The sequence below is a fragment of the Heterocephalus glaber genome, unplaced genomic scaffold (genome assembly GCF_053883595.1).
Source record: "Heterocephalus glaber isolate CG9 unplaced genomic scaffold, H.glaber_assembly_v1.0 deba00000842, whole genome shotgun sequence".
Taxonomy (NCBI): domain Eukaryota; kingdom Metazoa; phylum Chordata; class Mammalia; order Rodentia; family Bathyergidae; genus Heterocephalus; species Heterocephalus glaber.
In genome coordinates this window covers 61,409-67,408 of record NW_028258166.1, presented here as the reverse complement: position 1 = coordinate 67,408, position 6,000 = coordinate 61,409, and the positions used below count along the sequence as shown (strand labels likewise).

The window sequence follows — 6,000 nt, the reverse complement described above, 5'->3', positions numbered from 1 at the left end:
TTGGGACATCTCATGGAAATAATACCTGAACGTTTACTCAAAGTTCACTGTCCAGAAGTCCTGTGACCCTAATTTAGCCACAAGATTGGAGGAGGTGTCAGCTAGGTAGTGCCAGTACAGTTTTGCCCTCAGCCCAGGGTGGAGGAGAACCAAAAACTTGGTAAATGGCAATAATAACTTACCACGTAGTCTTTCCAGAATTTAGAGCTTTGTTATGTCTTTGTATTCCTTTCTTACCTAGGATAAAAATTACTTCACTTTATTTTAGTGTAAGTTCCAGTTCTCTAAGCTATCCAGATACACTGTAGGTTTACAGTGTTATTCTTGAGGGACATTGTCTAGGAGGGAACACAGTATGTAACCTGGCCAGGGCAGCTAGCAGAAACTTTCCCCCCTCTTGGCAGCCTGAAATCAGCCTGAATTCAGCTTGACAGTGTTCAAAGTTAGTCCATCCAATAACGTTTTTGAGTGTGGATTAGAATTTTACATTAATGTGTTAAGTTCAAATAGCAAAACTGTCCAGTATAGTAGAATACAGAGGTTGAAATCTTAAGACTTGGATTCAAGTCCTCCTGACTTTCAGGAGCTGTGTCACACAGGCAAATGGTTTTGTTATCCTGTGCCTGCTTCCTGATGGCAAGAACATAACAACACTGATGAGAATATGAGAACTGTTTGTGTAGACTCTGTAAACTGATACTAGTACAGTATTATTAAGAAGAATGGCTTTGTTTCTGCTTCAGTTCACCACAGTTTATTAGGGTCTCAGCTAAATATTTTAAATTCTGTGTTCATATGTATGAAATAGTGAACCTGAAGTCTTTGCTGGTGTAGACTGTCGTCACAGATTTTATACTGTTATTGAAGAAAGTCAAACTGACGTGCTGCCTCTCATTTGCAGGTAGAGTTCTTTCACAGTCTACTCCTGGAACGCCCTCAAAGACCATAACAATATCTGAAAGTGGTGTTATTGGATCAGCTTTAAACTCTACATCACAGACACCAAATAAAATTGCCATCTCACCTTTGAAATCTCCAAATAAGGTAAAAAAAAAAAAAAATCAGTTACTAGTATCAGATATTTGGTTGATGCTTTTTTTGTTAGTAGTCATTTCAGATTTTTGGTTTTCATCTATTTCCAAGCAAGTAGTAGCCACTCAGTGAATACTAAATTAATTTAGTAATTAAACGTTTTTGACAGATAAAAAACTTACTTTAAACACATGGTAACCTAGTAATCATTTTGCATGTTAAGATGGCTTCCTTGGCCCATATGAGTATGGGTTCAATAAAAGTTTTTTGAATGGTATTTAGCAAAATTGTTGTCTTTGGGTGAGGCACATATACAATAGAAATATATAACATAAAAATGCAAATATAAATACAAATACAAATATAAAATATTAAAGCAACTTTTAAATAGAGATTTGAGTTTTTTCTGGATAATAAGACTCAGAATACTAGAAATTGCTGTTAGATACTGGTGACCATACTATTAGTGTTATTGAAGCTTAGGTACATTTTGTTCAAAGCATTCAGTAGCTTTTCATAATTTGTTTTCATCTCTAGATGGCAAAGTATTATTTTACTCCAGGTTAAGTAAGTAGCCTCTCACTTTCCTGAAACATACAGATGGCACTGTACCAGGGTATAAAATAGTTTAAGGTATATTTTAAATCACATGATTGAGTTTGAAAGCCAAACATTATTATCCTGTAAGGAGCCAGCCTTGTGACCCTGGAAGCACATTGCCCTTTGTACCTGCCTTCTTTCTTGATTTACAGCTGCTTGTAAATAGAATAAACAAACATTTGCCTTACATTTTTTAAAAAGTCCAGCTGCTAGTTTCTGCTTTTATGAGACTTGAATTAACTGCATAAATATGATGTCTCTTACAGTTTATTAAAGTGTGTGTCTACCTGCATAGTAGCATAGTAGCATAGATAGTTGGTTTTTTTTTTCTGGAATGGAATGAATTCAACAGGTATTGAGTGCTTGCCATGCATAGTGATTGGTAAGCATTAGAGAGAAAGTGTGAATAAATTCAGGCTTCAGCTTCAGGGAGTTCAAGAAGGGAGTTAGACTGAAACATGAAAAATTATGTTTCCCCACAAATTATGGCAGTCACAGGTGAATGGACAAGCTCTACAGTGTTTCAGGGAGGCTGACACTACAAGGAAAAGAAAGATCTTAACTCACCAGTGGTGGACCTAACTGGGTGAGCGTGCAGAGAGGCTCTTTGGGCTGAGGGACACTCGAGGCAAACATGTCCAGCGTGGCCCTTTCAGTGAGCTTCGTTGTCTGAGCAGTGTGAACACCCAGCGTATTAAGGTTACATGGGAGGGCTGGTTATCTGAAAGGGAATTTGGGTTCTGTTGATCACAGAGACTTCCTTTGGCTTCCTGTTGCTTCTAGGACAGTGGTTCCCATCCTTGTCTGCCTCACAGTCACTTGGGGAGTTGTAATAAATGCTGATGTCTGGTTCTCATCCCCAGGATCTTGTTTCAGTCTTTCTGGAGTTTGGCCTGATAGCAAGATTTTAAAAAGCTCCCTAAGTAGTCAAGATTAAAAGCCACTGCTCTAAGTACGATACTTATATTTTAAGAAAGATGACCCCTACTGCATTGTGAAAGATACTGTAGGGGATGAGAGAGACCAGTTAGGTTAGTAGTTCTCAATCTTGAATCCATGTTAGAAGTACCTGGGGGCCTCTGGAAAAAACTGATGGTTAGCCTCTCCTTCAACCCACTGAAATCAGTCTCTAAGCTGGACCTAGGTATTATGTTTAATATTTTAAATTTCAAAGTGTAGGCCAGGATAGAGAATCACTAAGTTGGGTTATGGGGGTGCTTCAGATTTGAGCCAGACTAGTAGGGAAGTAGCTGGGGAGGAAGAGATGTGTTGAAAGAGGTTTGAGACGTGACTGGACATCAAAGTCTTAGGGAGGGGATATTCTAAGACAATGATTGCGTTTCTGACTTGAGTAACAGTACCTGTGGTGGCACTGTGGATTAGCATGATTTGTGTGCGGCTTATACCTAATGACATACTGATAGATAGTGACTTCATTTTTCTCACATCCTTGACTTTAGCCACATCATGTTGGATCTTTCTCCCTTGTCTCTTGACAAGAGTTCTTTTTTTTTTTTTGGTACTGGGGATCGAACTGGCGACCTTGTGCTTAAGAGGCAGGCCGAAGAAGCACTGAGCTAAATCCCAAGAGCCCCAAGAGTTCATTTTTAACATAGGAACACACCTTATTTAAGTGTCTCAGATTCCCAAGTATGAAAAATCTAATCCAGAGCTTACATCCAGTTTCAAGCCTCTCTCTTCTGCTCAGCCCTGGGTCAGAGATCTTCAATGGAAAAACGCAGGACCTCTTTCTTTCTCTTCCACTCCCCTGCTATTTTTGGTTCCAGTTGGAAGGAAGACTAGAAGAGAAAGGACAAAATTGTACTCCAGCTGCATCTGTGTGGCAGGTGTCCAAACGTGAACTGTCAGAGATGTGCGCACAGGATGACTTTGGGGCCTGTTGGGGAGGTGGTGGACACACTGACCTCCTGTGCAGTCTCCCACAGCTATTGCTACCCAAGGTCCGCCCTGCGTCTGCCCCTGCAGTGCGCTTTACTCCGGAAGCCTTGTGTTTTGTTTGGGTCCTGTCCAGATGCCTTGTGCTCTTGTAGCGCCTGCTGGCTAGCGGAACCTGAAGGACTCAGTGCAGACATGCAGCTTGCCTGACTGCTGTGCTCTGTCCTTCCCCGCCACTGTGACAGCACCACCTGTCTTCGTTCTTGCAGAATTTTCCAGGCTGGGACAGTATCTGTTCACATACTCTGTGGACTGCTGAGGATGTATGTCAGGTACTCCTGAGAACTCTCACTGCGTTCAGTTCTGGTGGCTGGACCCAGATGGTCTTAAGAGTTTCCTCATCTCTTGGTGATTTGGATGTCACCTGGTGATCTGCATGTCAGTTTCTCCTTAAACTGTCACCCAATCTGTCCCAGAGGTTTTCTAGGAGCAGCCCTGGGTTTGTTTTCACTGAGGTGTAGGGCCCTATAGCCCTAGTCTTCGCCACATTTGTGAATGCAGTTTCTGACTTTTTTTTTTGGTACCAGGGATCGAACTCAGGACCACATCTTGACAGGCAGGTGCTGTGCCACTGAGCTAAATCCCTGGCCCTCTTAACTTTTTTAACAGGTAGAAGGTAGGTGATAGGGAAGTAATCTTTTAGTATATTTGGCATGGATTTCGTGTCCTTTTTAGGTTGTAGGGGAACTTATTGTTTGTAGTTCTCAGCTTTGGGGCTCCACTTCAGTCAAATTTTGAGATAGTGGAAAAAATCCCATACTTATCTCTAGATGCGAAAGGAGAAATGTAGAAGGAATAACTAGTTTGGGCTAAAAGCTGTCCAGTTCTTGGGCATGTTTGTCATTGAAGTCCCCACTAATTATCTGGAGGCGGAACTCACAGGGAAGCCGGTTGGAGGCAGTGAAAAATGGTGGGTCTAGATGGAACCACCAGGGAGCATCAGGCTATGTAGAGAGTAAAAGGAAAAGCAGGGCTGCACAGTAGAACAGTAAGTGGTAGCAGGAGAAAAGTCTTAAGTAGAAGAGAGTGAATGATGGGAGGGATAGTAGGGAAGCCAGGAATGTGAAGGCAAGGGTATTTCAGTATCAAATGTCTTAGGAGATCAATTAAGAAAAGACTAAGACTTAAAAGTAGTTCCATTCATCTTATAAGAGATGTATTCCAATTAAATCTTTTTATTTGTAAAAATCACAATTTGTAGCACTTATTTTGGTTTAGTTAATTGTATTGTTAACACAGATGAAATTAACTTAAAACAATATTTGAAGTTTTTAATTTATATGCATCTTTTTGTTTCAGAGTAGTATGATAGAATAATTTCAAGTCCAAGAGTGTTACATTGTGATAAAATTTCTAGGAGATACAGAATTCAAATACAAGTTTACAGTGGAAAAAGAAAAATAAATTTCTGACTGTTAACCAGTGGTTTATGTTTTTAAAAATACAGCAGGTAACGTACCCAGCTACATCATCGACATGATGTTATCAGCAGTTGTTTTTCAGTGCTGGGGATCAGATCCAGTCCTCACGAATGCTAAGCAAGCACAGTATCATTGAGCTAAGTCCCTGCCCCAATGTCTTATTACAGTAATTGAACAACTAGGTTGATTTGGTATTATTGAATACACTTTACAAAGTGATATAGCACTTTTATTTTAAAATCCTACTATTCATAATGGGCCAGAAGTGACCATAGGTTGAAAATTAAAATTGGCTGAGTGGAGCTCCCACTGTGCCCAGTCATTAGATCCATTTTGGTGAGTTGGAAGGAGAGGAAAAGATGCATGTGTGGGAGGCTTTTATGGACCAGACCTGGAAGTGTACACATCGGAAGCTCAAGCTCAGTGCATGACTTTACCAAATGGAGGCTCGGACTTATAATCTGGCTGTGTGACTGGGGAGCAGAGAATGTGGATTTTGGTTAGCAACCAGCAGTCTGTAGCATAATCATCCTTACATATACACAAAAGTCCTACATTTACACAGATAAGTGTTGTCAGGCAGAGTACAGGGAGTTTGGGCAGTGATGAAAGCTTCCTGTTAGAAAGGCACATTCTTCCATTCTGCACTTACCAGTAGCAGGCACATTCTTCCATTCTGCACTTACCATTAGCTACCAAGTCAGCTTGTGTGCCCTGTCTGAGGCTGTGGGACTACAGAAGAGCTTATGTTGATTGGACAGACAAAACCAAATGCAAGAAACTGAATAATTAAGTGGTAAGCTGTGTAGTATAGACAGACTAGTGTTGTGAAGACACAGAGGAAAGAGGTAAATGGTAATGTTCCTTCATTAACCATACACGGGCATTTTTACAATGCCTGTGCTCTTTTTGGGACAATAGTAAAGAGCAAAACCAGGCATATAGAGCCTAAGTGGGTGGGGAGGGAATGCAAAAGACTCAAATCATTGCA

The 6,000-nt window shown here is 40.7% G+C and overlaps 1 protein-coding gene across 3 annotated transcripts in view; it reads left to right on the top strand.

Annotated features, from left to right (window-relative positions):
* The first annotated feature begins 513 nt into the window (after positions 1–513).
* The window catches only part of LOC147828913 (protein lin-54 homolog), a 32,140-nt gene continuing 26,653 nt past the window's right edge, over positions 514–6,000 (top strand). The window contains exon 1 of one of the 3 annotated variants that reach the window (XM_087207847.1): positions 514–1,044. The gene's annotated coding sequence lies outside the window, so the exon portion shown is untranslated. The remainder of the gene's footprint in view (positions 1,045–6,000) is intronic. The other 2 variants (XM_087207849.1, XM_087207848.1) reach the window with 2 other exon arrangements.